Source organism: Amblyomma maculatum, chromosome 9, assembly GCF_055883805.1.
Source record: "Amblyomma maculatum isolate TAMU_Amacu chromosome 9, ASM5588380v1, whole genome shotgun sequence".
Lineage (NCBI taxonomy): Eukaryota > Metazoa > Arthropoda > Arachnida > Ixodida > Ixodidae > Amblyomma > Amblyomma maculatum.
The window spans coordinates 6,557,228-6,566,313 of NC_139352.1; positions in this window are offsets into that span (position 1 = coordinate 6,557,228).

A 9,086-nucleotide genomic window follows, 5' to 3' on the forward strand; every position below is an offset into this window, starting at 1 on the left:
CGGCTTAAAAGATAACCCATAGATCGAGATGCACCTTTATGCAGGTTCTACAGAGCACCTATGTGAGGTAAGGTGTACTTACGATTTGTTTGGGGGTCTTCCCCTAATGAATGAGTTATCGGTTTCCTTTTTTATTACGCAACAAAGGGCGAGAATCCACAGCTATGCGATATTCAGGTCTTGTTATATTTGTTTATTGTAATGTTGCTGCCGGCATTCTCATATGCAATCGTGCCTCCCTCAAACACAGATGAAACCATAGAACTGAGCGATGTGCCTATGAAATTTAGGGACTGAACTGTGTTTACGGATTCTCCGCGATTATTACACACCCAGAATGAAATACAAGGAAAGATATGCGCAAGCAATTCACCCACCACAACGAGATAGAACGCAAGAAAGACAAGGGAAATGACGAGTGGGAAGGGTTATCAAAAGGTTAAATGATGAAGAGTAGAATGGAGGAGGAGATGAGGAAGCATACATACATACATACATACATACATACATACATACATACATACATACATACATACATACATACATACATACATACATACATACATACATACATACATACATACATACATACATACATACATACATACATACATACATACATACATACATACATACATGACCCAACCACTTTTGTTCGAGGACGTGGCTTCCCAACTCGCTACGCGCGCTCAAAGTGAGGCCTAAGCGGGCACCCGAAAACATGCAGATTTAGTTTGCCAGAATAGAATGACCAGTCGCTATTTGCGCACTCTTCCGCCGCGAAGTGCGCACTGGTTCCGGAGGGTCTGGTTTTTCCCTCCGACATTTCCCAAAGCACGGACGAGCAACACGTGTTACATAATTCCGACGGACGAAAGGAAGTTGATAACTAAACAAGGAACGCGGAAGTGGTCACGGCGAGTGGCCGTCATGTGCCTGCCTCGTGCCCTGCCGCTAGTGCCAGAGATTAACCAGGCGGCCTTTCAGTTACCACAGCCCTCTTCATTAAACAGCCATGGCCTCGGCTTCGTCACGAGATGGCTTCATTAGAAAGACTTTCCCCCCTCTCTCTTTTACATCGACGTCCCTTTGTGTTGAGGAGCGGCGACGACCTTCAAAAAGGCGACGACGACGCTACGGCACCCTGACCAAGGTTGCCTAGCGACAACAAACCATCCTCGGGACGCCCCTCTCTCTCTCTTCCTCCTTCACCTCGCGTTCCGGTGAATGAGACATCATCGCGTGCCCCTCGTAGTGCTCCGCCGCTGCGGAGAAGACACACCCCACACTCCAGCCGCGTAATTTGGTCGACGCGTCACGCTCCTTTCGGGGTGCCTGCTTTCTTAACAACGCCGCTTGTAATTGACGCTGTAGTGTTCCTGCTCCATCGCCCTCGGTGTCGCCAGTGGATACAACTTGTTGCCTTCCTCTCTGTTGTTCGTTTCCATCCCGAGAACTCCGGAGGTAAAGGAGAGGCGTGGAGGGCTCTGATGCCAAGACATTTCACTCTTTCCATCCAGCAGCTACGTCTCTGTCTCTCTCTGACACGGGACGGATTTCACAACACCCTGATGTCACAAGAGCCGCGCCCACTCTTCACCGTATCAAAGGAAGGCTGAAGTGGCGTGTGGTTCTTTTAAAGAACAACCTAAATATAGCAGCTGACGCAACGTATTTGAGTTTCATTTTTCACAGGCTTGCTTCGCGTAAACTCACTCCTCCTCAGGGCAGGTGACGCCTGGAAAGCGTATTTTTCGTGCTAACTCTTCCATGACTTCTCAGGGATGCGTCCGTGGTCGCTTTTCTTTTTTTGTTATATTTTCAAGTCTCTGTGAAATCAAGCCACTTTCGTTGTGCTATTTCCCATCGCGTCAACACTTGGGTTATCGAGGTCCAAAGAACCGCGAACGCGTGAGCCCAATTGAGCCGCGGAATCGAAGCAGGAAATGCGCGCCGCGATGGCGTCGAAACGGAAGAAGCCGTGCCCACTTCCGTTTCCCGCCTGGCGTCGGCAAGGCAGGGAAAGAAGAGCAGAGTGAAAAGAAAAAAAAAAAAAAAAAGCCGATCCGTGTCAGCGCGGCCATCGGACTGAGCCGCCCCAGCTAACGACGCTACGATGCAGCGCTTCGGTCTGGACGCACGCGGGAACACAGCCTATAGTGTAGGAGGTGTTGGCAGAAGGTGTTTCTCACGCGCTAGCCTCCAATCTCGACGAGCAGCGGCCAACAGCTCGCGTCAGTGCTTCCAGTTATACATGTGCCAATGAATGATTTCTTTACAGCACTCATGATCCGCTGTCATTTAAGCTCCAGCATGCTGAAATCTAAGTGGAAAGGCTAAAATGTTCCAACTATATAAATAATTGTTAAGGTATGCTCAGCACGAAAAGGTTTCGGTCGGAATGATGCACCATATATCTCTACGGCAGTCATGATTCGGTTTAAAGTAGGTGCCAGCAGCTGGAATCTAAGTGGAACGATAAAATGTCCCCCTTACAAAACACAAAACGCGTTCCGAATAAAAAAAAAAAAAATATCGTCATGCCGAACACTGAAAAGTCCTATGCGGAGAGATGTACGACATGCGGAGTATAGATTCTGGAAAGGGTTGTGGTCCCCTGATTGGCATCCACCGCGCATATGCATGATGGTGCACGATTGAGTACTTGTTCCGGCCAATCGACAGTAGTCGCCAACAAAGAGATTGTCCTAAAACATATTTATTGCAGCGCTTCCTCGCGACCGACGCAGTCTCACCGAAGCGCTGGCCTTGTGGTAGAGCATCCGCCTCGCATTCGGGAGGTGCGGGGTTCGATCCCCAGTGCCAGCGGGTACCCACCGGTTTCCAATGGGTACAAGATTTCCCCCAGCCTTGTGCTCGGCTCTTCTGGGGTGAAATGCTTATGAAAAGGGGCCATGAACCAAAATGTTGGTTTATGTTGAGAGTCAGTTGGTTCAGAGTTGAGAGCGCTTGTTCCTGTGGTCTCTTCATTTCGTCCCCGTTTGCTCTCGCTGTTTTTTGGATGAGGCAGTCTCATGATACCGGTAACCGCTCAGGGAGCATACGCATGCAGACATTAGGGGCGATTGGCTACGTCAATGCGCACACAAATATTTTTCCCGCTCACCCTCATTCTGTAAACTATTGGCGCCGGCTGCAGTCAGATGAAACACAAGCGCACAATTGTTATGCGAGCACACAAAACTGGTATAGTGTTCAACACGATCAAACCTAGGTTTTTGAACGCTAGCTCTTGTTGTATGATTTGGCAATTACTAAGCAAAGGTAAAACTATAACGTGCTCTTTAGTAGCTATTCAACGATATACTGCAGTGTGTACCAAATTTGAGTGTCAATTAAATGTTATGATCAATGTTATTTATTTACTAAACTATGAGATTATACCTTTCTAGCTAGTAGGTATCCAACAATATACACACACAATATATGTTTTAGACTGTACAGGTAATTTTATTAATTAGTTGCAGCTAATTACTATCTATCAGTTTATACTTCCTCTCTTTATTATAGCTATCATGCGATTCACATATTTTACTTGCCTAAATATACTTAATTATTTCTTCATCGCGTAAGGTTAATAAAATATATTATTAATTACCTTGTCACTGAGTAGCTATACTTGCACTCAACACTAACCGTGGATACAACGCACTTGGCTTAGCCTACCGAGACCAAGTGCGATTTGATCTTTGCTCAACGGTCAAAGCAGGACAGTCGAGTCTAGTTGGTACGACGAAAATAAAGGATGCTTACAATGACGTGTCATAACAACTTCGTGTTTTTGAAAAAAAAAAAAAATCAGTCTTCATAGACTAAGGTTCATAGACTCTTCTGTTCGCGCTACCATTCTCTTCGGGAAGCGGAAATGTTATATTTACGCCTCTATGGATATCTTAATTGAAACGTAAGAACCACCGGCAAAATCTGTTACTATCATAACTACCAATTATTATGCTTCTTTAAAACGGTGCGGTCCTGAATAAGAACTTTTCGGAAAGTGATACAACGGCCCACTGGTTTTGCACGCCTTATCCCTCCAAGTACTTCACCGTAAAACAGCCTAGAAAGATGGGCCTCTCTTGGAACCGCTTTTTTTTTTTTTTTTTCCTATACATTACGGAGACATAGCCTTGGGAAACGACCTGGTTGTTAGATATTTTCAAACTGCAGTATGCTCACGCGGCATTTGACAAGAAACTGACTACGAATGAGAGTTAAGAAGGCCATGTGAAACAACTTGCCTTGTTTTCTTTTTTTTTTTTTTTCTTTTTGTTCTAGTTGGCTGAGCATTAAAAATTACTCATATTCTGAGGAATTAAAAAATACGTCGAAGATCCCTTTCTTGACATTTTGATTCAAACCCACTACTCCGGCGAAGAAGTCGACGGCCGTGGTGGTGGTCGTGGTGAAAACTTTTTAATGATCAAAAGATAGTTTGGGATTCTGAGGACTCCGCTACGCGGTCAAGTATCCTTAGTCCGGGACACCACACGGCGAGGGACAGTCACACGCCCAATTTACTAAAGTCCTTTGGGTCTTTAGTGTCCCTTGCTTTCTTTTTGCACATTTAGTTGTCTATAACCTTTAGAAGTTTTCTGCCGTATGGAATGCCCACATTCCACCGCAGTGCATTCGCGGCATGTCCAGAAAGCAGCAACAAGCTAAAAAAGGATTCGGCGCTCCACACAGGCGCCGAGAAAACCGAAACTCTGGGCCTCGGCCTGACGCGGAAGAAGCTCGCTATATTTCTTTGCGCAACGGCGGCAAGAGTGCGGCAACGCGTCTTGGAGATGTAGGGTTCCCCGCTGATAGAGTACCGTCCGGTGCCAACTTTCCGCCGAAGAGCTGCAACCGCCGTTTTGTTGTTTGTTTCCTTTTTCATTCACATACTTACAATGGAACAGCACGCGAACACAGCGCAAAGGGAAATGGACACCAGAATCGGTGTTGTCAACGGCGTTATCTGGAGACCCTTTGCGTGTACGAGTGACAGCAGAGGACCGACATATGACACAGTTTGGCCGCAAATGGTCGAACTTAATGATTTAGCTAAATGCCGCGCTACAACCGAGCAAATGCATGCAGACAGTTTCGCTGAAGTCTGTCCTTCCCTAACAACCTCAATACCAGTCACCGTTTCTTTTTAGTCCAGCGCTTACGTGTTAACCAATTCGCACACCTTCAAACAGTAGCCCCTGGTTGCTTACGATTACAGCCGTTCCCCTCGTTTAGATAAACGCCTGACACATAGTATTGCCGAAAACAGCTACACGTATATCGCGCCCGAGCAGTAAAAATAAATTGGCGGTCAACAGTGCGCGCAGCATTGTAGCCTATGGTCGCGAACGCGATAAAAAAATAATAATAATGAACGGATGATTTAGCGTGGAAGGGCCAGATGCTAATTAGACGCGCTGGTTAAGTCAGACTAACCGGCAAAGATTAAGTCAAAGGCCACCCGGCGTAGATATAAATCCCCTTTTTGACCAGACCATACAAACTTGCCTGCAGCCTATACAGAAGCACATACAACGTGTCCTAATCGCGATCCGAGGGTCTCGGTGGACCCAGTTTCCACTTTAAAAGTGCTGCCTGTGCTCCCATAAGCTTCTGCCGATTGGGCCATGACATCTCATCTTGTGATGTCCCACAAATCGCCGACCGACCAAGGCACGAGCGTGTCGAACGAGCGTCGCTGCAGCACCAGCATGGAGGCTTCATACATCGTGCAACGGTTGAATGGCTGAACGGAAGCCCTACGCGCTTCACTGTTCGAATTCCTTGTCGTCGCCCCTTTCACCTGAGTGTTAGTAAAAACACGCTTGAGTCGTCCTTGATGTAATCATAGACAATTCAAGCGTACGTGTTCGGTCCGAGGCCAGTTCCCCAAGAAATGCACCCAAAAGCGGCAAGAACGAGGCCGGGGAAAATCTTATATGTATACCCAGCAAAAATATTGCTGGCGCCCGAAAGCACTGGTATAGAGCACAGCACCTTGCAGATGATCTACTACAAGGATACCACACACAGGGACACCGCCATTCTGGACCCACCTTCCACTGCCAAGAAAAATTCTTTCGCGTGTGTGAAGGTAAGACCATTCAATACAGTAATATCATGAAAGGAATTATTGAAGGTAAAGGTAACAGCTTTCGCATCAGATCTCTCGGATACCCCATCGTCCTTTGATTTTCACGCAGTTTGGTGGAAAAGAAACGGGGAATTACTAGGACACTCAGGAAGCTCGCACACAGTTCGTCACAAACAGGAACGACTAGAGAACCGAAATGGAATATTCGTCTTACAGACCGAACATAAACACCAAGAGTGGACTACGCCAACGGGCGCCGATCCGAAATAGAAAATTAAGGCAAAACAGTAGAAGAAACGCCGCCGCATCAACTGTGGAAAACGACTGAGCTGGACAACATTGACCCAAGAGGAGCAGCGCGCAAGCCGACGTCACGCTCTTAGAGCTCGGAAAAATTCTTTCGAGGCGCTTATATACCTCTTAAGTCCGCTAAGGCAAAATTCCTATTTGACTATTTGCACACGTACATTAGCAAGCCTGTATGAACTTGTTTATCAATTTGGTGTCCTCTAATTTGTCACTATAATTACTAACCATGTACTAATTAGGTATCTTTTAAGTACTGTACTCATTCTTGTGAGATGTCACACTGCTTCCAAGTCTTTTTGTAGGATGGGACGTCAGCATTCATGTTTCCTCGTTTTTGACTCAAATTATAGGTCCTTCGGTGATCTGAAGTATTAATCACGCTTTTGGTTGGTAACAATTTTATTTATAGACCTGCAGAGCTTTCGCCGACGGGGCCTTAGGTCTCCCACGTGGGGACGTCGAGGTGTGGCTTCGCCGTCACCAATTATACATTATTATGTAATTAGGCACAAATGTGGCGTCTTTTATTCATTCCGTGAGATCTTACACTGCCTCGGCGTCTTTCCGCCAGATGAGACGTCATCATCCAAGTTTCTTCGTTTTTGACCCAAATTATAGGCCATTCGGTGATAATAAGTATTAATTACTCTTAATTGCCATATTAATCTAATTCGACACAAATCCGGCGTTTCTAACACAATTTTGACGTTGTTTTTTTTTCTGGTACTATTTCGACGCCCAAGCTATTTTTACGCCCCCAGAATATACCAACGTTCGGCTCAATTTCGACGCAAATTTTACGTTTGTAGATCTAATCAGTGAATTACACTATACAGTCATGAAACTTAGCTTCTAGGTTCATTTTTCCTTGTTTATCTTTGCATTGTTTTTCTCCTAACTTTATTCGTTCAATCGCTAGCAGAGGTGGACACCACACCTCTTGCGGACGCATACTTTCTGCCCACACGCCATGCGTGCGCCTACAAAAGCTTTCGCCTTAAAAATGCGCCCCAAAACATGGAACAAAAAAAGTTGATCCGGGAAGCGTCACCCGCTATCTAAGCCCTGCATCACGTCATGGTTGCGCGCCATACCGCGGCCGCGGGTGGGCGCGACGGGTCACTTCGCACGCTCCGAGTCGGCTGTCAGCAGCAGCTCCCACACCTACAGCAGCGGCGGAGTCGCTTGGAGCGGGACAGCCGACACTAGCAGGAGCATTACTTCCAACAGGTATCACAACAGCTCGGTAACCAAGAGTCTCGACAAGCAAACGAAGGGATCAGTCGTTGCCAAACGCAACCTCAAGGAAAGTAACAGCAATAGTTCCTGGCGGCTATCAACAGTGAACGGGTGGACTGGGGGCGCTTGGGAGGTCGGCGGCCGCCGGAGCGCGACGCGTCGCCTCGGCGGCCCGACCTGGATTCGTGGTGGCGCTGTTTATAAACAAACCCCGCCGGTTGTTTTCGAGGGGAAGCCACGGTGCGCGACGCACGAGGAAGTGGCCCCGTTGTGTCACGGCCGGCTCTTCCCGGCAGCAGCATCAGCCCCGGACTACTCTGACACGCCTGGAATGCGGGGAGGGGGAACGAACAAAGGAAACTGGAGCGTCTCTTTTCCTCGACTCCGCAGAGTCTGATACGGTTCGGGGCAAAGCGAAAGCCACGTACGGTGTCTGGCTGCTCCCGGGTCGTCCCCGACTCGGCACCTTCGTTAAGATACGTCGCCACCCATCGTAACAAAAGTGCAAAACGCGCCGAGGCATTTAAGGAGGGAAATAACGGTCACCGAAGGAGAAACGAACAACAAGACAGCGAAGAAACGTTTGTCCCGTTCCTGATTTCTTCATTGGACATCGTTTGCTCGCGCCTGTTCATCTCAAGATGTGGCTTGGGAGCAAATCCTGACATAAATTTCGCGTGAAAACTCTCCCGAGGTCTTAGACAGAAGACCGTTTTAATCTCAGTTATCACGGGGGTTCGTCTGATCAGAAAACCATATCTCAGACCCATAGACGATTTACAGCGATAAAGCATCGGCGCCGCCATATTTGTTCCCGTGACCCTTCAGCCATCGACGATCTTCGCCCGAACTTTCGGGGTTCGATGGCTGCTGGCTTGATCCAGGCTGAAATGCGCTGTGATATTGTGAATATCCAACTGGCAGATCACGCGAAAACTTCGTGCGATTAATGTGTAGATTATGGAATTTTAAAACATTTCATCGAATTGGCGTATATACAGAGGGCCGAAAGTGTATCAGCCGTCTGCGCGTTCTTGCTCTTAAATCAATTTCCCGAATTATTAAATTTGTTTGCAGACCTCATAATTGTCAAAATGCATAGATGAGAAACGAATTCCTTCCTGAAAGCTTATCCACTGAAGCTTATTTTTGTCGGAAAAAAGATTGTGAAAGAGTATTCGATGTTCGTCCTTGTGCAAACTATTTATAAAGTGCACGCGCGTTTGATGGCCCAAAGATTGTCCAAATATTACTTGATCTTCCATTAACGTTTCACCTTTCAATGAAAACTATGCACTTAGCTCCAAGGCCGGTTCAGGCGCTCGACGGTGTTCGGTTGTGCTTTTATGAAACTGAGAAAGAAAACTGCGCCTGAATTCGGCCCCCGCAGATGTGGTCAGCCAGAATAAATTGAAATATATAAAAT